Here is a 23,549-nt window from a genome sequence, read left to right as displayed (position 1 = left end):
AACTCCACCATCGCTAAATCAGGACTCAGTGGCCTTCTGGACCGCAGTGTAGGCCGGAGGCAGTGGTCAGCAGTGGCCCACACCCACCTGTCGTTGGCTCGCGATGCACAAAGTTAGTGACACCAGGGCAGTTGTCGGTAGTGTTCGATCACCTCCGTAACCATTATCCTATTCCTTCCGGGCTGCAACGTGTCATCCTCTTACACCTCTCTTTGCGTGCGATGACATGTATTCTGCCTTTGAATAATCAATGTTCCAGTTCTGTGACCTACTCGTGCGCAGCATAGGCCGAGGGCAGTAGTCCGCGTATGTCCACAGACACGTGTTGTTGGGATGCTATGCACATGGTTGCTGCCACCTGACCGAAGGGAGTACAGTGAAGTAGAATCTTCCTTATTGTGCGTACACGGACAATGTATGATCAAGACTCAGTTCCAAATGTGTGACCTACTTGACCATGGTGTAGGCCGGAGGCGGCAGTAGAGTAGGTAAACGTGAAAGGACTAAAGCTGGCCTGTGTTGTGGAGGCCATGATGGTCTGAGGAAGCTGCCATGGTCGCGGGCCTCGGGCTTGGAGCTTGCGCAGGCACGTGATGAGCCCTCCTTGACACATGCCGGTGTAGGAAGGTGATCAGTGTGGCCTAGCTGTGCAGGGGCGGGCCTGACGGGTTCGAGGTCCAGCGGGCCGGGGTACAGCAGGCGCACAGGATCGCAGGCAACTCCGCTCACCAGGACAGCGTCGGCCTCGTGGCGTGGTGAGAGGTGCCGCCCTGACAGAGATGTTGGGCTTTCCGGAAGAGGACCACATCCAGGGCTACGTGCTTTTAATTCACACCCCTACACTGGCCTGGCGTACGCCAGGCCATCCCACTCTGCTCACTCTTACACGGGGGACATAACAGGCAACATTTCTGTGAACTCCCCCACTGGCTGGGGTGACATGGTTGTGTCCACTGTCCACTACACTCCATACACCAGAGGTGTATGTCGTCATGGATATGGGTGTGCTCGGCATATTGCGGTCTGTCCAGCACATCTCCTCCACTCTTGGCATTGTGTACTTTCCCAATCATGGTTCTCGTGCATCCTTCACACATGCCTGGTTGCCACCTCTCCCCACATTCGGCTAGTGTGTGGCTGAGGTGCCATGCCGTTGATGGCTCATGTTCACGGCTTGCCCAGGTTATCATTGTGAGTTGTTCTGTCGTGTCTGGTGGGTGGGCATGTTGTTTTGCATGTTGGTTGTGATTTTGTGACGTGTGCATTGCCAGAGTTGTGAGTTGCATGGTTGTGGAGTTGAGGTGAGTAGGGTATTCATTTGGAACTTGCCAAAGGGTTGTGCATTTCCCTTGGTGCCGTCCTGGGAACGCTGGTTGCTGATGGACTGTCGGAGGATGAAGGAATCATGCATACTGGATGGGTATTTGGAGGCGACATTGGTGGAGGTTCCACGGTGTTCAGATGTTGCCTGCACATTGATGTGAGACGTGTGCTTTCTGTTGTGGTGATTGTGTGCTGTGTCACCAGGGACACCGATCACAGTCGAAGACACCACCGCAACCATGAAAGGCATCCACTCGGGGGCCCCCACTGAACACTGCCCCCCACACATCTCCACAGAGCAACCACCACCATCACTCCCGAACTACAATGCACCATCAACACCAACCTGGAAACAGGCACCTTCCCAGATGACTGGAAACACGCAGAAGTCAGGCCCATGCTCAAGAAGCCTACAGCTTACCCCACCGACCTCAAAAACTACTGACTAATCTCGCTCCTCCCCAACGCAGCCAAAGTGGCAGAGAAAACAGTCAACAAGGAACTGACATGATTCATCGAAGACCATGCCAAACTCAACCCAACCCAATCCGGCTTCCGAAGCAACCACAGCACAGAGACCGCCCTACTCGCCGCCACCAATGACATCCACAGCCCCCTGGACCAAGGCCGCACCACAGCCCTCATCCTTCTGGACCTATCAGCAACCTTCAACACAGTCTCCCACCACACACTCGTCGCCAGACTACACGACGCCGGCATATAAGGAACAGCCCTAGACTGGATCCGAGCCAAAGAATAAGACTGGCCCCCCTTCCTCTCAGATCCCTCGGAAATCACCTGCAGAGTCCCACAGGGATCATCCCTGAGCCTGACCCTCTTCAACATCTATATGGCCCCCCTCACCACCATCATCCGACAACACGGCCTCAATACGTCTCCTACGCTGACGATGCCCAGCTCATCCTCTCCCTCACCAAAGACCACTGCCAGACTCAACTTCCAGAAAGGAATGCAGAAGGTCGCCGCATAGATGACAAACAGCTGCCTCAAGCTCAAGAAGACAGAAGTCCTCATACTCGGTACCACTCCTTCAGCATGGGACAACACCTGGTGGGCAACAGCTCTCGGAAGCCCGCCGACCCCCTCAGACCACACCAAAAACCTCGGCATTGTACTCTACTCATCCCTCACTATGAACCGACAGGTCAACATCGTCACCTCCAGCTGCTTCAACACCCTCTGTATCCTCCACAAGACCTTCAAATGGATCCACCCTGAGTCAAGGAAGACAGTCACCCACTCACTCATCACCAGCAGACTCGACTATGGAAACGCTCTATATGCCGGCATGAACAGGTCCCTACTTCGAAAACTCCAGGTGATACAGAACACCACCACCCGACTCGTCCTCGGCATCCCCCGGCATGAACACATCAGCCAACACCTCCGAACGCTCCACTGGCTCCCTATGGAGAAAAGAGTTACCTACAAAATCCTCACCCATGCCTACAAATGCCTGCACAACTCCGGACCCGAATACCTCAATGACAAAATCAACTTCCACGTACCCAAAAAAAAACTCCGATCTGCCAACCTCGCACTGGCCGAAACCCCACATATCCTCAGAGTCAGAGCATGAGGAAGATCCTTCTCTCACATTGCGGCCAAAACCTGGAACGAGCTCCCGGCAGACATCAGACTTGCCCCATCCCTGAAAACCTTCAGGAAGGCCCTCAAGACCTGGCTTTTTGGCTAAATGGAGTTGTGACCCCCCCCCCCCCCCCCCCCTCAGCGCCTTGAGACCCTCATGGGTGAGTAGCGCGCTCAACAAACTCCTGATTGATTGATTGATTACATCCTGCTGAGGAAGAAGGAGGCACGACGAGGGAAAAGTCAGAAATTGGAGTGATAAGGGTCGAGGAAAGGGGGAACAAGGCACAGGGCAGAGAGAACGAGTCATGAAAGCATTGGCAGTGGAAAAGAAGTAAAGAACAGGTAGCGAGGGATAGAGAGAGAGCTAGAGGGGCAAGAGGATAAGGAGGGAATAAGAGGGAGGACGCTACATGGCAGGGAGCAGAGATTATAAGTTCCCAAGTCCAGTGTCAGTAGCTGCTCAGGCCTGGCTTTTTGCTTTTCATTTGTTGTAGTGCATTAAAATAAATTGCAAGTGCACAATACAAACATTGATAAGCATTGACAAAGCTAACACATCAGTCTGTAATGTGTGATTGCAAGTAAAATAAAATGTTTAATGAAACAATCCACAGGACAGTTATTTTATACAATGCCTTTACGAACGTGATTTTTGTAAACAAATTGGTCAGACACCAGCAATATTTGACAGTTTCTACTCTTTAGATGACCTTTACAGGGGGAACAACCTTTACAATGCAACTTTTACAACGCACTACCTTTACAACGCATTTTTTACAACGCATAATCCATTACAACGCATGACATTACAACGCATGACACTACAACGCATTTTTTAAAACTACCTTTACAACGCATTCCATTACAACGCATACTACCATTACAACGCATACCATTACAACGCATAATATTACACTACACTATCCAACACTTACCCTACTGTTGCACCCCCTGGAGTTAGAATAGTAATTTTTACCCCTATACTATCCAACACTTACCCTACTGTTGCACCCCCTGGAGTTAGAATAGTAATTTTTACCCCTATACTATCCAACACTTACCCTACTGTTGCACCCCCTGGAGTTAGAATAGTAATTTTTACCCCTATACTATCCAACACTTACCCTACTGTTGCACCCCCTGGAGTTAGAATAGTATTTTTTACCCCTATACTATCCAACACTTACCCTACTATTGCACCCCCTGGAGTTAGAATAGTAATTTTAACCCCTATACTATCCAACACTTACCCTACTATTGCACCCCCTGGAGTTAGAATAGTAATTTTAACCCCTATACTATCCAACACTTACCCTACTGTTGCACCCCCTGGAGTTAGAATAGTAATTTTTACCCCTATACTATCCAACACTTACCCTACTGTTGCACCCCCTGGAGTTAGAATAGTAATTTTTACCCCTATACTATCCAACACTTACCCTACTGTTGCACCCCCTGGAGTTAGAATAGTAATTTTTACCCCTATACTATCCAACACTTACCCTACTGTTGTACCCCCTGGAGTTAGAATAGTAATTTTTACCCCTATACTATCCAACACTTACCCTACTATTGCACCCCCTGGAGTTAGAATAGTAATTTTAACCCCTATACTATCCAACACTTACCCTACTGTTGCACCCCCTGGAGTTAGAATAGTAATTTTTACCCCTATACTATCCAACACTTACCCTACTGTTGCACCCCCTGGAGTTAGAATAGTAATTTTTACCCCTATACTATCCAACACTTACCCTACTGTTGCACCCCCTGGAGTTAGAAAAGTAACTTTTATCCCTATACTATCTAATACTTACCTTAACTGCAATTTAATATTATGCGTTGTAATGGTATGCGTTGTAAAGGTAGTTTTTAAAAATGCGTTGTAGTGTCATGCGTTGTAATGTCATGCGTTGTAATGCATTATGCGTTGTAAAAAATGCATTGTAAGTGCATGCGTTGTAAAAGTGTGTGTTGTAACGACATACATCCCCTTTACAGGCACATTCATATAAGTTTTACATACAAGAAGGCAGTTAATTTCAAGTTTAGCTAGCTTTCATAGCCTAATGAATGATGTACTAGATAGAGGAGGGACATTACGCTTAGCCTGTAAAATATAGCCTTTTGATTTTATAATGCCTCTGCTCTTAACAATCACGGAGTAACGCAACAGCCACAATGGCGTCCACTCCTTTGACCGACTATCTTCAATTGCTTCTTTGATGGTTTCCTGGAAGCTGGAATCCGTGAGCAGTTCTTTTGGATCGTTATGAGTTAGCAACTGGATATCAAACTGTTTTGCAAACTCTGTTAGGTCTGGTGGCATCACGCAGCAGGAAGCCAAATTTACTTGGTTACTGTTTGGTTTCACCTGTGCCCACTGGTAAAGCTGCTCCAACAATGTTTTATCCAAATCTGAGGTGCCGATAGCAACGACCTTCTTGTTTTGGACGAGGCGCTCAAGCTCCTCCCAGTAAGGCTGTAAGTGTTCCAAGGAAAGATGCACGTCATCATCGATGGGAAGCGGGGCGATGATCACAGAATCTAACTGGGTAATCTCAAGGGCTGAGCAAGCCAAATCAACTACGTCACGTATGGAGGAAAATTCAGATCCTGCAATGAACAGCTTTGTAGATACTTTCATTTCTTCCCTTCCTTCAGGGTTAATGGTTTCTGTAGCTTGAGCCACACTACATTCCAGGATGCTTGGCGATTCCTGAAGCAATTCTGGACTGATCTTTAAGCTCCACTCATCTAAAGTTGTTTGAATACAGTCCCATAGCTCCTCGCTGGGGCTCAGCTGGCACTTCTTCTTCAGACGGCCCCAGTTAAGCAAGTTGCCGGTCTGCATGGTGAGCACGGAAGCTCTGTGCAGCAGGCTGCGGGTAGCGCAGCTGTCGGGGCTCATGGCCGGAATGGAAGGCTCACTTTGGCTTCCCTTTGATACTGTGTTTAGTCCTTCGCCCTGCGGTGGTTTGCTGGTCCTTCTCCATGCGTCCTCTGGTCCCCGCGGCTCGTCCTCCTCTGCTCGATCTCCAGCGCGTCCCTCCGTCCTCCTCATGCCCTAGATTGCAAGTAAATGCAAGCATGCAAAGATGTGGCAGCACAACAAAGAACACTGGCTCTTGGCGCACATAAAAGAGTCATGCTTGAGGATGCACTGCAATTCAATAAAGAGTTAAACAAGAGAAAGGCAGAAAACTGAGAAGGAATAAATAGGAGAAAGATGAGAAAATATTAACAAAGAGAGAAAGCAGGTATGGAAAAGAGCCTTCATGAGTGAGATAAATGGACAGGAAGTCTATGGTGGTGGATAAAGGAGACATGATTTGGGGACAAGAGTAGACAGACTTGGTAGTCAGCTACCCTAACATTCAGCAGCACCAGCATCAAGATGTGCGAAAACTTTGGGTTTTTACAATTTAGCACTGTCCAAGAACTTTTGGGTGACTGTAGTCAATACATTTATCGGTAAACTAAGTTTTCATGATGCCCTTTCATAGAAATGGAACAAAACCAAATATGCAAATAGTATCATGTATACTGCATGCTGGTGTTGCCATTCCTTATTTCTTAATGCATGCATGTTGCCCATAAAGCTTTTTACTTGCAATACCACAGTTCTATTACAGTTTGTAAGTGGGAATTCCTAGTTTAAACAAGCATTTGCAATGCAATTGGTTTGGCATTTGGGACCTTATTTGTATTTAGCTATGCAGCACATTAGCCTGAGTACTGAAACATCTACTGTTCTTTAACATGGAGGGAAAGTAAGCACCAAACTGCGTGATATGCCACGTATGGGAACACATGGAGAGAAATATTGCCTTTCAGCTGGAAATGGCATAGTCCAAAGCTCTGTTTTTAATATAAAATCAGGGCCTTCTGTGGTCATATCACTGAAAATACAAGATTTGAAAAAATTATTATTGTCTACGGGTGCTCGTGGAAGACAATTTCTATGGACTGGAATCTAGAGAATGCTGAAGTGATTCTGATATTCTACTGACCTCTGCTGATCGTTTTCTATCAAGAAAGTTAAATAGAGGCAGTTGCCAGAAGAATTAAAATAATAAAGTCCCTCAGCAGAAAGCAATTCTCGTGTTTTTCTGACCTCTACTGGTCGTTTTCTATCAAGACAGTTAAATAGAGGCAGTTGAACAAAAAAAAAGTCCCTAAGCGGAAGCAGACAAGTCCTAGGGCTGATCCCCAGAGCCCACAAAGTACACACACATATAAGTATATAATAGAGTATATACACAAGGTCTTGAATGCTCGACCTAAAAAGCACTAAGTTGGGTGCAGGGTTTCTTAGTGCTGGTTCCTCTCCTCTGCAACTCTGTTCTGCTATTTATTCGAGCCATAATCTCTTACTAGGTTTTCAGGAGAGGCATTAAAACTGTTTTTCACTGTAACTATTTGTTACTTTTTGGTGATTATTGGCCTAATATAGGTTCAGGATGTTCCAGTGCACCGTAAAGAGATTGATGTAAACAAGGAAGGGAACGATGACAGATGGAGTCAGAAGCAGGAAGAGAGGTAGAAACAATTTGAAATAATCCCAAAACTGGTGTGAGGACTCACCCGTCCCAACGTTTTCCTTAGCATTCTAACATTTGTAGTAAATTATAAATACCAGGATTGAAAGCAAAACACAATGAGCGAGCTTTTTGCACCTGACATTTAGAAGCTTAAAATACCTGAAGAAATAGAAAAGTTACGAAAAATAAAGAGAGAAAGAGTGAGCTTGTGGATGAGGAAGGGTCACAAATTGATGTTTAAAAAAAAGAGGATGAGAGAAGCAAAGGGAAAAGAGTGAGGACTTGGAAGAGAAAGACAAGTGAGGGAGGTGGAGGAATGATTAACCTTATGAAACTCCCTATATTTTTCTCAGCAACATGAGCTCCCAAGATTCCAGGGGGATATTTACAAAGAAATGACGTAACACAGGGCTGCAAGCAATTTAGCAGTGCTGCGGTGCATCATTTAAAAAATGCAGGCATGCATCATATTCATACGGATACATTGCACTCCTGTATTTTCCCTTGCTCCTGTGCTAAAAAAGCTGCCTAGCACCAATGCAGACCCCCTTTGTGCCATGGTGAAAGGGTATCTGCGCGGCAGGGATGATTGTTTATGAGCAGGAAGGAACACATTCCTGCATATAAACAATCATTAAAGGCAATTTGCTTCTTCTAGGTGTGCTGTAGCAGTACACTCTAATGCCTGCTTTTGAATGGTGTTTGCTTTTGGCGCTGCCTCCGATATACAGATCGTTCTAAATCTGGGGAGGCATCAAAAAGAAATGTGTTTTGCGGTGGAAAGCCCACAGCAACAAACATTGAAAGCCCCTTTCATGCAGATACCTGTGTCAAAGGGTAATATATTTGTGGAGAAGCGTTAAGCCACACAAAGTGGCTTAGCACTGCTTTGTAACTATGGAGCAGGGCATTGCGCCACCGGAGAGTCAGAAAAAGTGACGCTCTGGTGGCACAATGTCCTTTCAATATGCCCCCATGTTTCCCTCCTCTCTGCCTCTTTTCTCAGCAGTCTTGCTCTCCATCTTTTCTTCACAGCATCTCTAAGCCTACAGACTGGATCAGTGAGTTGAATGATTGTTGCTGAAAAATCAGGGATCTGAAGGCCATTAGTTTAAATCACTGCAAAGTTGCCTTAGCGTTCTATCCTTCCAAAGATTAGGCTGGCAAATTTAGTACTATTAAACTGAGTAACAATAACACATGTGATGTACAGTAGTTATAAGTGAGAGAAGTGTTGTATGAAGTGCAATATAAACAACAAGATATTATAATTATGATACTTTCTTCCTGTGTTCTCCTTGTATTTTCACCTGTTGTCTACCACTCACAACTCACTGTTGTACTGAAGGGTCATTAGCATAACAAGGGGGCCATAGGCAAGAAAGGAAAATACATCTCTAGTACTTCAGAGGGTGCATTATAGAAAGTTTCCAGGGTGCACAACGGATATGAGAGCCTGTTTCCTGATCCTCAATGGCTCTTTGGTGTTACAAAAGTGGCTTCAGACATATGCATGCCACATTCTGTACTATGGACTACACAGACACACAGGGGCCAATTCCAATCATGGAAAAGGCCGTACGAATCGTCGTACGGAGCGTTTTCTACATACGACTCGTACCCAGTAAATTGTCCGTACAACCTAGGAAGTACGATTCATACAGACACCCTATTTCCGTACGAATCGTACAAAAGAGCGTACGGGTAAAAAAAAACTACGATTCTGATCCGGAACAGCCTGTACGTGACGTCCGTACGTATTTAAGCAGCGTTTTACAGCCCAGCAAGTACGATTCGTCCCTACGTCACTCCGTACGGCTCTTTTTTTACGGGAGCCAATAACAGCCGTAAAAGCTAAGTCCCCAGGGGTACGAGTCGTACAGGCATACACCCCGTGCGTTGTGTATGTACACACCGTACCCCCAGCGCGTATGTACGGTGCGTACCCCCAGCGTGTATGTACACACCGTACCCCCAGTGCGTACGCGCTGGGGGTACGGTGCGTACATACGCGCTGGGGGTACGGTGCGTACATACACTCTGGGGGTACGGTGCATACATACGCGCTGGGGGTACGCCCCGTACATACGCGCTGGGGGTACAGTGCCTACATACGTGCTGGGGGGGCGGTGCGTACATACGCGCTGGGGGTACGCACTGTACATACGCACTGGGGATACGCACCGTACATACGCGCTGGGGGTACGGTGCGTACATACGCGCTGGGGGGAACAACTTTTCCCGGGATACGAGTCATACAAACTTCGCTTTGTAGCAGGTAAAGTCATTCCCCGTGTACGGGACGTTTTCCATACGATTCATAAATCGGAAAGCCGGTCCGGATCGTACTTGTACGCTCGGACTGTATTTTTACGATTCGTACAGAAAAGTGTCCGGGTCCGTCTCGTACAACTTTTCCCAATACGATTCGTACGGATCGGGCCGATCCGTATGTACTTTTTCCCGTACGAATCGTACTTCACGGGTCGGACGTGACTTGTATGATTTGTACGGAAAGAAATACGGATACAAGTCGTACGGAAAAAAAAAATACAGGATCAGAATCGGCCCCACAATGTGCGCTTGTGCAGTTGTGAGAGGTGTTCGGTCTTTTGCATGTGGGTGTGTAGTTAATGGGACATCAATGAAAGAAAGGCAAATTTCAGCTTCACACAGACATCTTTAATTTGGGAACAAAATGAGAAAACATGAAGACCCACATTGACTAAAGCTTTGCACAGACACTTTTGTGATTTAGCACAAAAGATAGACTCTATTTCCTAACTATTTTACATGCCATCCTCCACACAAGGCTTGTTGTGCCGAGGATGGCTCAATTTTTATGAACAAGGGTAAACCCAAAATATTTTAGACGCTGGGGTAATACTATTAATAGAAAAACAATGGTTCACTAGGATATTAATCAATATAAGAGAACATTATGGGACTGATTATGAGTTTGGTGGTCCTCCTGTGAGATCGCCACTGCAGTGCTCACAGGAGGACAGCTAACCCCATGGTGCACCCGCCTGCTGGATTCCTGGATGGATCCATGGCGCTTGGGACATGCCACGGTGGTGTCACAGCGGTAGTCTCTTAGGCTCATATGAGAGCCTAACATCTAGACAGCAGCTGTGAATGCGCCTACAGCACGTTCCTGCACAGTGTTGCATGCACCATGTTGTGCATGCCACACAGTGCAGGAACATAGTTGCAAGTATAAGGGGGCACAACATGTGCCCCCAGCATGCACCCTCCTGGGCAATTTACCCGGGGGTGCTGTTAGGGCCCACTTACTTGTATGTCCTCCACGCTTTTTATAGCAAGCTTACTGCCATGAAATGGGTGGTGGAAATGCAACTCGAAATATGCTCTGCAGTGCCTGTGTCGGCACCACGAGCATATAATGCCCCTTCACACACCGACAGCACCGTGGGATCATGGATCTGGGTGTAGGCGGTGAACCTGTGGTGGTCCACACTCTGAATACAGCAGGCGAACCAGCACAGGTGGCGGTGGCGGTGGTCGGACTGCCACAATGAGTACGGCAGACCTAGGACAGCTCTACTCGTAATAAGCCCCCATGTCTTCAGCCATTAAAGACATATCTAGCAGTGCCCTAGGCAAGGAAAGTAAGAGGAAGGGACACAATTATTAATGTAAAGCAATTTATTCAGTCATTGCATACTTTTTCATTGCTATGCATTTTTTGTCATGAGATCCAGTGCTCACATATAGGTGAAGAAAAGTACAGTGATAAGTATTCGAAGGCAAAAAAACTTACTTCACACATAAAAAGACGTATGACTTGTTTAAATTATTGTTGCAATTTGGGGAACGGAGTCTTTACACTTCTATTGTCTACGGCCTTTCGACGTCAGGCAATGTAAGGTCATCATCTTGACGGGTGTACCACCCAGTATCTGGAATTAAAGCATACAATCTGAGCTCTGAGGGAATTGGGATGGAACCTGTATAAAGGAACCACCATCATTAACAAGAACTTGCCTGGGGCTACAGAAGGCTAGGGAAAGAATACTGAGCTGGGTGACCGCTTGAGTTTAATGGAGGAGAGGATCCTAAGGCATCCAGGGTTTCCCTAGTATAAGGGAGAAATTCATGAGGAGGTGGCACTTAGGCAGCCAGCAGGACCATATCTCCTATTATGATTACAACCAATGTAAAACTAACCTAGCGGACAATGTTTCTATGAAATTATTAATCTGGGGACCTGCTGCACTGAATGTCAGAGCCCCAAATCACTTGTTACTCATGTAGGCAGGTTCAGTTAAATTGAAGGGAACCAAAATGAATAGTATGCCACGTGCCCTAAGGAAGTAAAGGGTCCCTTAAGGGTAAGGAAATTCATCAAATGTGATGCGGGGGCTCGCGACCAGAGCAGCCTGACGAGCGATGTTCAGTGACTGAATGAAGAAGTGAGTCAATTTGCTGTCTTCTGTGCGTGTGTCCTGTCGCTACTGCAACCAAGAGGAGGTAAGGCTGTGTTTAAGGAACGCTGAGGTTGCCGGTGTGCAAGCTACCAGCGGCGTATCTAATTGGCTGGAGGCATTCGCAAATGGGCAACGTGGTGAAAGCTACACTACGTGCCAGAGAGGGACGTTCATTAGCCTGTTTGCATGCACATTTTGGAGGGAGACACTGCACCGCTAACTAGCTATCTCCAGGAAGGAAGTGTCTAGGGCAGGGTGCCTGCTTTGATGTAGAGTAAATGTGTTACTGCTAACTCCTCAGGGAGCTTGCAAATGAAAGGGGTAATGAGGATTACAGTTAAGAACAGGTGACCACAAGCTGAGAATAAGGTGGCTCAAGTGTTTCCGTGGCAGTATAGCCTATCATGCTGCCACATGAGGCTGAAGGCCAGGGTAGCACATAGCCAAAATGTGTATGACCGTAAGGCTAAGTGTCAGAACCATGTGTCATGGCAATGATTAGGTCAAACATGATAACAAATTCAGGTCAACAGACAAAAACAGCGCATATAACAAGACATAAAAACAAACTAATCAGGGATTGGTAAGCAAAATGAAGCAGTCAGTTACAACAAAATGAGCCATACATAAAGGGGTTAAACATGAATAATAATAACATTTTAAATAAACAGGAATTGAATTAACAAAAAAAAATAACAAAGAATTCTGACACGGAATGAAAAATAATAAATAGCGGGAAGTAGAATACACACATATGATTGACAGACGGACATAGAAAAATTATGAAGGGGACATTTGTCTCAAAGGCCTTCAATGAAATATTTCAGGAGGGTGAGTCCTTTGGTAGGAATGCAGGATAGCGCTCCATTAATCTTTCATGCTTTGTACATTTAGATACTGATTGGCATATGGAAATTCATTTGCATTCCAGTCTGTTGAGTATTGTGTGTCACCCACTGTGGGCAGGGATTTTATGATGTCAATAACTTGCCATGAACATACGTTCTCAATATGGCCATGTAGAAGGAGGTGCTGTGTTGACTTTGCAGTGAATTCTGTTTTTGTGTTGGGAAATCCTTGTATTACTTTCTGAAAAACTCAGCCAAGTGGCTTGGAGAGGAGTTTTTCCTCTCTCTTGACTCACCAATGTTAAGCGTGAGCAAGGAAAACCAATGCTATACTGCTTTCTGGTGAGATTTCTCGACGTGGACGATCACGGCAGGTCGCTATCGCTCAAGTTGTGAAACCTTCCGCTTCTGTTGAGGAAGCTGCCGCTCAAGTAGAACATCTACTTGAGTGGCAGAAAGAAGCTGTGCCCTCTAGCACTGCGCGTTGTGCCATTCTCACTGATTTTACAGCATGGGACAAATGTCCAGTGCAAAAAATGAGCACAAGCACCATGATTTAACTCACTCCGTTGCTTGCAAAACTCTAAGGCGTGCCGCAGGCTGTTTTTGCCACTTTGTTGAGGTCCATGTAGAGGAGATCCGCAAAGTCCACACAGGCCTAGTTTTAACAATTACTATATCTTTAACACAAGTGTTATCACAACACTTTACTTTACAACTATTTTTATAGTTAGATATTTAGCATGCATGTGTCATTACTATGCATTTTATTTCCACTAGTGTTATTACTACTTACGTGTTTTACAAATAGTGTCATTACCAGGCAATTTTGTTACTACTAGTGTAATTAGTTCTTATGTGTTTTGTCCCTAGTGTTAATACTACAAATATGTAAGTATATGGGTAAGAATATAAGTAAGTATATGTTATAGGTATTTGGTATATATCAATTTTATGATTAATGTTATACTTTTTTAAATGATAATATGTTTTAGGGAATATAAGGGATATAGGGGTATTTTGTGGGGAAGTGTATTAATACTCAGATATTAATGTTAATCCTTTAGCATTACTAGTTATGGATTTTAATTCTTTTAAATTAATGAAGATGTAAATTATACAAATATTTAATAACAATGCAAAATTAGTATTTAGGGACTTGATGCTAAGGTTTATATGGTAATAGGTGGGTATTATTTTCAATACGTTAGTATCAATATTTATGAATCACAATTGTTTTCTTTTAATGATAATTTTAATTATGAAAATATTTAATATTATTTTTGAACATTAGTATTTAGGGATGGGGTGTAAGGGATATAGAGACATTGGGTGGGGAAGGGTCTTAGTACTTAGGTATTAATTTTAAAACTAGTATTGATATTTCTTAATTTTATTTGATAAAAAATCTTTTCAGTGAAAAATATGTTATAAAATTGTAAAATACATTTTAGGGACAGGGTGCAATTGATATAGTTGTTTATGTAGGGGAGTGCATTAATACTCAGGTATTAATTTTGATACTTTGGTATTAATATGTAATGTTTGCAGTTTAATAAAAATAATATTAAAATAAAACCATATAATTTGTGTTATGGGGTGAAATGTACGGGATATATGATTATTTGTTGGGGAGGTTTATTAATAATTAGGTATTAATTGTAGTAGTTGAATATTAATATTTAAAAGGAATTTGTTATATAAATTAGTTAATGTTAATACAATTTTTACTTATCCTATACAAATATATATTATTGAATTTCAAAGATTTTATTTATTAACAAAAATTTATTTAGATGCAATAAAATTTTTACTATTTATATCATTATTTCTAGACTGAATAAAAATAACCAAAAATGTACAAACATAGTGAATATTATAACATATTTTTGAGAATATGAACACATTTATTGTGATTTGTAACATATTTTCAAAACATTTTATAAGTTACTTTCCAATGGTTTAACATTAACTTCAATGTCAAATATGGTCTTTTTAAGTTTTCAGTTGATGCTCACGGTAGTATGTATTTTTCTGTAGTCGGTGGAGTGTTGTGGTCAAGATCGGAAGCAAGGAGGAACTGCGGTCAGGTAACAAAAATGTACTTTACATAACTTCGTATATAGCTCGCTACGTTTATTGCAAGGCACAGGAGAAGGTAATTAGATGTTAGATAGTAATATCTGGTGTTTTTAGGTGTTTTTATCCTATTTCCATTCTGCAGGTTGTGTTCATATGCTCACAGTTGAACCTTTTTTTTGTTTTTCAAAGTCAGTGTAGAAAAGTTATTAGATAAGTTAGAAACACTTTTTTAAACATCTTTGAAATAAAAGCAAAATCTTTACTTTGTTGCCTATGAGTTTTTTACATTGTTTGTACTTCTCTTGGAATGAAGATTATATGTGACTTCAGGATGAAGAACATTGTGTTGAATACAAAACTGCAGTGTTTTCTTTGGGATATTACAATTTAGAAACAATGTTATTTTTAAGCTGGTGTTTTTTATTAACAATTTTTTCAATATGGATATTCTGTACTAATGGCTTTATTGGGATGTCATTTTGTTTTTGGAAAATAGATTTTTTTCAAACTACGGTAACAAAAATAATTTGTAAAAAAAGAAATTCCATTACAATTAGTTTTTTAGACTCACAATTGATATATCTAGTATAATTGAGTTGCAGGTGATGGTTTTCCATGTGGAACCCTACTTTCTGGGGATTTTAATGTTTTCCTGTGGATGTTACTCTGCACTATGTGGAATATTGGATTACCGTTGACTCTTGGTGAAACAATGCTTAAAAAGTTATCAAGAGTTGAAGAAAGAAGACAGCTACAGGCAGGAATTTACTTTTTTGAAAATTTGGTAAAAAAATCGAAAAATGACAATTGAATTCTATAGAATTGTTACAATAGTCAAGTAATTTAGGGAAATATTAGTTAGTGTCAGTAATGAAAATATGTATGCAACACTGTCCAGGTAGTCTGAAGCCACCATCAATGAAAATTGTTGAATTTGATCCAATAGTATCTCAGGCCCCTATAAAGAGTTCAGGGGTCCAATGGACCACCAAATTTGTGGTGGCGGTCCGAGGACCGCCAGACTGGCAGTCCACCTGTCACATTTAGGACTGGAGCATTGGACCGCCTCGAGACTGCTGCTGCTGCCACGATCCCTGGTGATGGCACAGCTGTGTGAGGTCCCTATTATGCTGGTGCTACAGCTGTGGCAACGACAAGCATATTAGGTGTTTCCTCACTGCCACACTTTTCATGGTGGTGCAACCGCCATAAAAAGTGTGGTTGTGTGGAAACAAAGGGGGCCCTACGGGACATCTATTGCCTCTGCACCATGGAGTACATACAGGGGGGGCACATGCTGTGCCCCCCCGTGTGCATGCACTCTCATTTCCTGCAGAGAATGTACTTAACAGTCCTTGCCCTGCAGGAACTGCCTTTGACGCTCTCATTGCGGTGCCTTTTTCAAAGGCACTGCAATGGGACCACCAAAGAACCGCCTACAAAAAATTCATACTCTGGTGGGCAGCTCTTAATGGCTTTGGTGCTCTCAGATCAGGCAGGAGTGTGGCAGCCCGACTCAGAGACCACCTTTCATACCTCTTTTTAGATGTCTGTGGGGTCAGGCTACCTAACAGTGATTGTGCAAGTCTAATTTCTTGGAAACTTTGTTCTGTCTTCAAAATTTCCCAAAAATGATATAGGTTTAAGTGAAGTTTGCCAATTAATTTTCTGAAGGAATTGTGCCATCCCTCAATGGCATTGTTTGTCTTTACTCTTTCCCCTAAGCAGGTCATGTAACGGTTCCACCATTCAACAGGAAATCTTGGTCTCCTCCAGTGACGATACCGGCTAAGATTGGGGAGAGGAGTTGGCCTAACGGCTAGGGTGGTCGACCTCGAATCTGGGGAACTAGGTTCGAGTCTCGGCAACGACGCTGAACGTCCTGTGATTCTGGGCAAATCACTTAATCTCCCTGTGCCTAACAAAAAAATGAATGTGTCCTCGTGTAACGCAACTGGTGCTATGTAAAGCGCTCTGATACCCGATACCTTCGGGTCAAGTTCGCACTATATAAGACTCTGTAAGAAAAAAAACAATGACCAATCCATGTGTCGTCAAAATAATTTAGTATGGGTGCCAATTTATCTTAATTTTGGGTGAAATATTGTGATTCAGAAATTGCGGTGTATTACTCGGCTACACTGACAGGAGGTACAAAGCATAAGGCAGGTAGTTTGTTTTAATTCAAAATGAAGTTTACTGTTTGATAAGTAATCCTCAACAAGTGATGGTTTTTGAATTTTATTCAAATATGCCTGAGAAAAGGGGGAAAACATCCTTGAATTGAGGTAGTAGGGTACATTTTGTAATTTCATTTTCATTGATAATTCAAAGTCAATTATTACTTTTCTAGCACTTTTGTTGATTGTTTTAAATTTTAGGACTGTTAATAAGCAAACCATATACTAATGGGAAAGTTGTGTTATTTATGTTAGCATGAATAGTTTAAATTTGGGCAAATTGATGTGTAGTTGATTTAAAATACCATCCATCATCTAAATGTCACTATTTTCAAGTGTTAAACGGTTAAGGTTTGTGCTAAATATTAGTTTTTTATTTTGAACGTTTGCATTGTCATGCAGTAAAAAGGGTTCTTCAGAGAAAATGATTATTAATTCAGGAGGGTGTCATTGTCAGAATATGTATGTGGTTTGATTCATTGAGGATTACTTGCCTGTTTTTGTCTTTGTACAGATCTCCCCTTATTGAAAATTGTGAGCATACTGCTGGTTGGTCATGTGCATGGGAATGGTTTCAGATACCTGTCTAAAAATTGAGCTGCAGGGTTCATTGGAGATGGATGCCCGGTCTTTAATTTTTTGTATGTTTTCAAGTACTTCTATCATCATTGAAGTGGCAGAGTGGTTATGCTCAGTTGTCCTAACTACAGTGTTTTCCAGAGTAACTGCTCTGCTTGTGCAATGAGATAAGAAGTACTGCACACACCTGCAATGACGTCTTGGCTCACTGAATCTGTCCTTACAATAAAGGTAGCCAGCATACTTCAGTAGTCTGTTGGTTCTCCGGGGTTTGACATAGTTAGCTTCATTAGCTACAGATGCCACTGATTTTTGTTCTGTGACAAAAGAGAAACAGAAATAAACTATATTTTATGTTTTTGCTATTGTATTATATGGTTGCTTTCTTTGTTTGCCAGTTCTAAAATTGAAAAAAAAGATTTGTTAATGTTATTTTTTCTCTGGAATATTCTCTGTTGAAAATAAAAAAAAAGTGTTGTTAGTTAATAGTTTTCAACTGTGGTAAAAAAATATTTGTCTGGTGAAAAATGATTTATTTATCTTGAAATTGGTGAGTTGTTTCTTTCTGATAGTGTTATTGGTAGCTGTATCTTTTTTTAAGTATTCTGTAGGTTAATTTTTCTTTTTTAATTGTGTTGGTATCTGTTGTGAAAATAAAAATTAAATGTATTAGTTTGGCAAAAAATGCTGTGCTTGTGGTACTTTTCTCATTGTTTACTGTTGATATTTACAATACTTATGTGAACATTTTTGATTTGTTGTTTAGGATATGTTCTGTAGTTGGGTTTATTTTTAGATGTAGCTTATCTGTTTACATTTTTGGAAAAATATGTATTTTATTAATTTAAGCATTTTGTTTTACTTCAATATTTGGTGTTTGTTTTTAAACTGCTACATTTGTACTTTAATCACTGTTTAGCAGCAGTTCTGAGATAATTGCTTGATAAAGTTGTATTAGAAGTTTTAGTCACTGTCCAACACCTGTCCTGAGGTAAGTACTTGGTGGAGTTAGAATATAAATTTTGGACCGTAGTCACTGCCCAGCACCTGCCCTGAGGTAAGTATTTGTGGAGTTACAATAGTAAAGTTTCCCCTTGCTAGTGTCCAGCACCTGCTCTGAGGTAATAACTTGGTGGAGTTGGAATACTAAGGGGCTCATTAAGATATCGGGCCGATCGCCACCGCCTGTATGGCGGTGGCGATCCGCCCGCAGAAAACCACCGCCCACATATGAATTCCCCCCGACACATTACCATGGCGGGTGGACCCTGGCAGATGGGAAGACCGATTGCCTACCGGCAGGAAAAGCAGTTAATATGGTGGCGGTGTCTGGTAGACACCGCCATCCATATTAGTATGCAGGAGGGGTGTTTTCACCATTGGGGGCCCGTAGCGGGCCCCCAGGGATTCTGGGGGGTGGGCGGTGCACATGGGGGGTACCTATGGTACCCCCCTACCTTTCAATGAACAATGTGGCAGGCACCGCGCGGTGCCTGTCACGTTGTACATTGAAATGCACAACCTGCCTTTGTGGCATTGCGGCGGGCGGTGCTCTCTGAACCGCCAGCTGCAATGTTGCCATACTTATGGGGCCCACAATGTGCCCCCTAGTCACTGTCCAGCAACTGTCCTGAGGTAATTTCTCTGTGGAGTTCGAACAGTAATTTTGTTTCATAGTCACTGTTCAGCACCTGCCCTGAGGTAAGTACTTGTGGACTTAGAAGAGTAATTTTTTCCCTAATTAGTGTGCAGCATCTGCCCTGAGGTGATTATTTAGTGGAGTTGAAATAGTAATTTTTTCCCTTGATCAATGTCCAGCAACTGCCCTGTAGTAAGTACTTGTGGAGTTGGAATGGTACTTTTTTCCCTACGACCGAGCCGGATCCGGAGTGTTTTCCGACCGAGCCGGAGTCCTGCAGTCTGACCGAGCAAGTACGATGCAGCCGTATGCTGCCGGACTCAGTTCGGTCGGACTCCCATAGAAGTAAATGGGAGCCGGTCGTACGATGCGTACATGGGCTCCCATTGACTGAATGGGTATGTCTCACGCAAGGACGCCCCTATACAGTGGGTATGCGTCAGTGCCATCTGCACCGTACATGACTGTGTTGGCTGGACCCTTGGGTCTCCCCCTGTGTCCGAGTCGTAGGGCTGCGGGTGACAGGGGGTCTGACGTGGACCCCCAAAGGCAACCACCCGGACGTTTTGCGAGCCAGACACTCCAGCTCGCACAGGTTGTCCGACGTGTGCATCGTACTGGCTCGGTCGTAAATCGCATCCATTGCACGCCACGGTTAGCTTACGACCGAGACGTACGGAGCGGGAAACGACTTGGTCAGTGAATTTCACGTAGCTCTCATCGTACTTGCTCGCTCGTACAGCTGTGCGAGTCCGGTGGAAAACACGCGTACGGCTCGTAGTTTTTCCAGCCGGATCACGTTCGGTGCCCTTCTGACCCGGATCAGAATCGACCCCTTAGTGTCCAGCACCCGCCTAATGATAATTACTTGATATAGTTGGAATAGTAATTTGGGCCATTAGCCACTGTCCAGCACCTGCCCACAGGTAAGTAGTTGGTGGAGATAGAATACTTTATTTTCCCTCAGTTAGTGTCCAGCACCTGCTCTGAGGTAATTACTTGGTGGAGTTGGAATAGTAATTTTGCCTCTTAGTCACTGTCCAGCACCTGCCCTGAGGTAAGTACTTGGTTAAGATCTGAAATAAATGTTGCCCCTTAGTTACTGTGCAGTAAGTGTCATTAATTTAGCATTACATTGACTTAGCAAAACAATATTTTATCAAGATGAAAATTATTGTATATGCAAAATGTTTTGTTGGCTTAACTGTTGAAAAGTTTATGGTCAAAATCTGTAAATTTGGCAAAATAAAAACTAATAGATGTGTCGTATAAGTAGCTAGTGGAAATATAAGCAATTCATTGTGAAAGTTTTACTTACTTGGACGGGTTGATGGTGTAGTTTGTGGAAGTCAAGTCTCTGTTCGATAATATTTTCTGTGTGCTCCCAAATGTAATCATTATAGTAGTGGATGTGAAATGGTGGGCAGCGCTTTTTATACGTGTTTGGTGTGGTAAATGAAAATTGGAACAAAGATATGTGTTGGAATGTCTGTTTTTCACCGTTTTCTATTGTATATGTGCTGTTAATTACTTTGTTCTTATTTATTTCACTTCCTGTTTTAAAATGAGAGCCATTTTCATTTGGAAAAGGTGAAAATAAGGGGTTAAAATAAAGGTAGGACTACATTGCAAACATTGTGTTTGGGAATGTGTTATTTCCGTATTAGTTGTTTTGTCTCATGTTTCATTTAAGATCTACAATTGTAGAATGTTTTTAGCAGATATTTCTTTCTATATTTTTTGTTGCCATTTTTCTAACTTATTTAAAAAAAATATATATCTTGTGAAATAAAGTAATTTGCTGTATTTGTTGTAATGGCGCATTGTAATGGTATGTACTCGGTGGTAATGGTTTGCTTGGTACTGACACTTTTAATAATGCCCTATGTATATGCGTGGTATCATATATCCTTTCCTCTCAGTGGGCTCGCGGAACAGGTTGGGGTATAGTTGGTTCTCTGATATTTTCACTGTGACATCCAAATAGTAAATTTGAGTGTTACTGTGATGGTGAGTGAATCTCAGGTCTAGTTGGCAGTTATTCAATTATTCACAAAACTGCTTCAGTTCCCCTACATTGCCTGTCCAGCTGAGGACAATCGTGTCTATTTATCTTTTCCATAGGTGTATGTTTTGATAGAAACAGATTGACACAGTTTGATATATTTAGTCTTCAGGTCTTCAACAAACAGAATGGCAACATTTGGTGAGAAAACTGCTACCATGTATGTACCTTTGCATTGAAAGTAATTTTTACCCTCAAAAAGAAAATAGTTTTTGGTAAGAGCTACTTCTAGGATGTAAATGATGAAATCAGTAAGAACCTGTACTGTAGCAATTCAGATGATCACTAATTAAGTGAATGCCTCCTGTCAGGCGTATATGGGTATATAGTTATTCTATATCAAGTGTGACCAGTAATTCTGGATAGAGTCAAATTGCTCATTCTCAATAAGGTTTATAAAATTACTCACATCTTTTACATATGTGTTCGTGAAGGGTACCATGTCCTTGATAAAGAAATCCATGTACCTCCCTACGGGTTCCAGGATGGAACCATAACCTGACAGTATAGGTATATCTGGAGGTGATTCAAGAATCTTGTGGATTTTTGGTTGTGTATACACTCCGGACTGGTGTGTGGGGGGTTTTGTTGTTAAAGAATAGGCACCCATTGTGGCTGATAAACCCTGCTTGTTCTGCTCCTTGGTAAGATTTTGGAAAATAGCCTGTATTTTAGGCTGGGCATTCTGATTCAGGGGCTCATAGTGATTGGTGTCGCTGATTTAGCAATAGATTCCGTTGTCATATTTATTTTTATCTTGGATGACTATGCCTCCTTCTTTATCACAGGGTTTTATCACAATGTCATCATTGGCCTTAAGATCCCAGAGATTTACCTTTCTTGAAGGTTAATGTTAGATGGTATGTACAAGCAATTATTCTTCAGGGTTTCAAAATCTTTGAGTACTAGCTTTTCAAATGTGTGATCTCTGGAGACATCAAATTGGAGGATGGTTGAAAGGCGGATTTAGGATGCCATCCTGTAATATCCTGGTTCACAGTGCTGTCTTTGTTCATGAAAAAATATTTCAGCCTGAATATTCTGGAAAATTGTAGTATTTCAGAGTACATCAAAAACCAGTCTGGTTTCTCAGTAACCACAAAGAATAGGATTTTGCTGAGTATTTATATCTCTGTAGAGGAGAAGCAGTGTTGCAACAGGTTAAAGATTGGCATTTCAGAGGGCTGAGTGGCTAGTGTTGGGGACTTAGTGGATAAAACATCTGTCACATCTGACGTTCCACAGGAGGGAAGTTGTACTTGCTCCTCTCTCCCCAGCTTACTCTCCCTATGTAACCTTGCTGGTCTCTGGCGAAAGAATTGGATGCTTATTGAGCCAATGCTGACATACTTGGTCCTTCTCAAGGATCAGAAGTGTCCGAGTCTGCTGAAGAGTTTAAGAATGTAACCATCGGTTGGTACTTGAATCTGCACCATAAACTTGTGTAGTGTCTCTGTGGTAACTGGGGTGGGGTAGGTAAATATTTTTTTTGATGTGACAGGAAATCTTTGTGGGTTTCTTTTGGTGTTCACATTTTTGATGTCTCCTATTGTTTTCTCTTGTTTTTCAAAGACTGTTTGGCATTCACCAAAGTATCTGTTTCTTGAATTCCTTTTTCAAGTTCTAGAATCTGCTCAAGTTCTTTCTTACTATATTCTATGGCAGTGTCTATCCCTAGAACCATCCAGTGTCAACATTTGTTCTCGTCTTTTGACATTTTTGGTGCCCAAGAGACTTGGATGATTAGCCCTTTCCATATAGATGGCTTCACTGCCCTATTCCAACCAGCACTTGCGTTACAGGCTGGAAAGACAGCACGAAGGGGTCTTGACACTTTTATTTCCATTAAAATTCCAAGGACAACATTGTATTTAAATGGTCTTCATTACAAATCTTGGTCTCACAGACATTTTTAACAGGGGAGCATGACATCTTGCTTATAAATGACTACGATACCTTTAACCAACAAGCATGTGAAGGAATTGAAGATCTAGATGAAATCCTATATGGTTTTTTACTTCAACTGACTGAGAAAGCAATCCTGATATGGCTTGTGGACTTTAACATTACTCTGTGTCCCAAAGGAGAGAATTGTGTGCATGGCCTACCAGTGGATGAATTTGCAGATAGGGTACATTTCAAACACACCTGGTTGCGGGCCACTTTCAATACTCTGATGTTGAAATATAATCCAATAATTCTGAATGAGACCCGTTCAAAGATC

The 23,549-nt window shown here is 42.6% G+C and overlaps 1 pseudogene; it reads right to left on the bottom strand.

Annotated features, from left to right (window-relative positions):
* Positions 1 to 4,989: 4,989 nt before the first annotated feature.
* Positions 4,990 to 6,001, bottom strand: LOC146789906 (glutamate--cysteine ligase regulatory subunit pseudogene; annotated as a pseudogene).
* Between the last annotated feature and the right edge of the window lie 17,548 nt (positions 6,002 to 23,549).

This window comes from Triturus cristatus, chromosome 10 (assembly GCF_964204655.1).
Source record: "Triturus cristatus chromosome 10, aTriCri1.1, whole genome shotgun sequence".
Lineage (NCBI taxonomy): Eukaryota > Metazoa > Chordata > Amphibia > Caudata > Salamandridae > Triturus > Triturus cristatus.
This window is presented reverse-complemented; position numbering and strand designations above follow the sequence as displayed.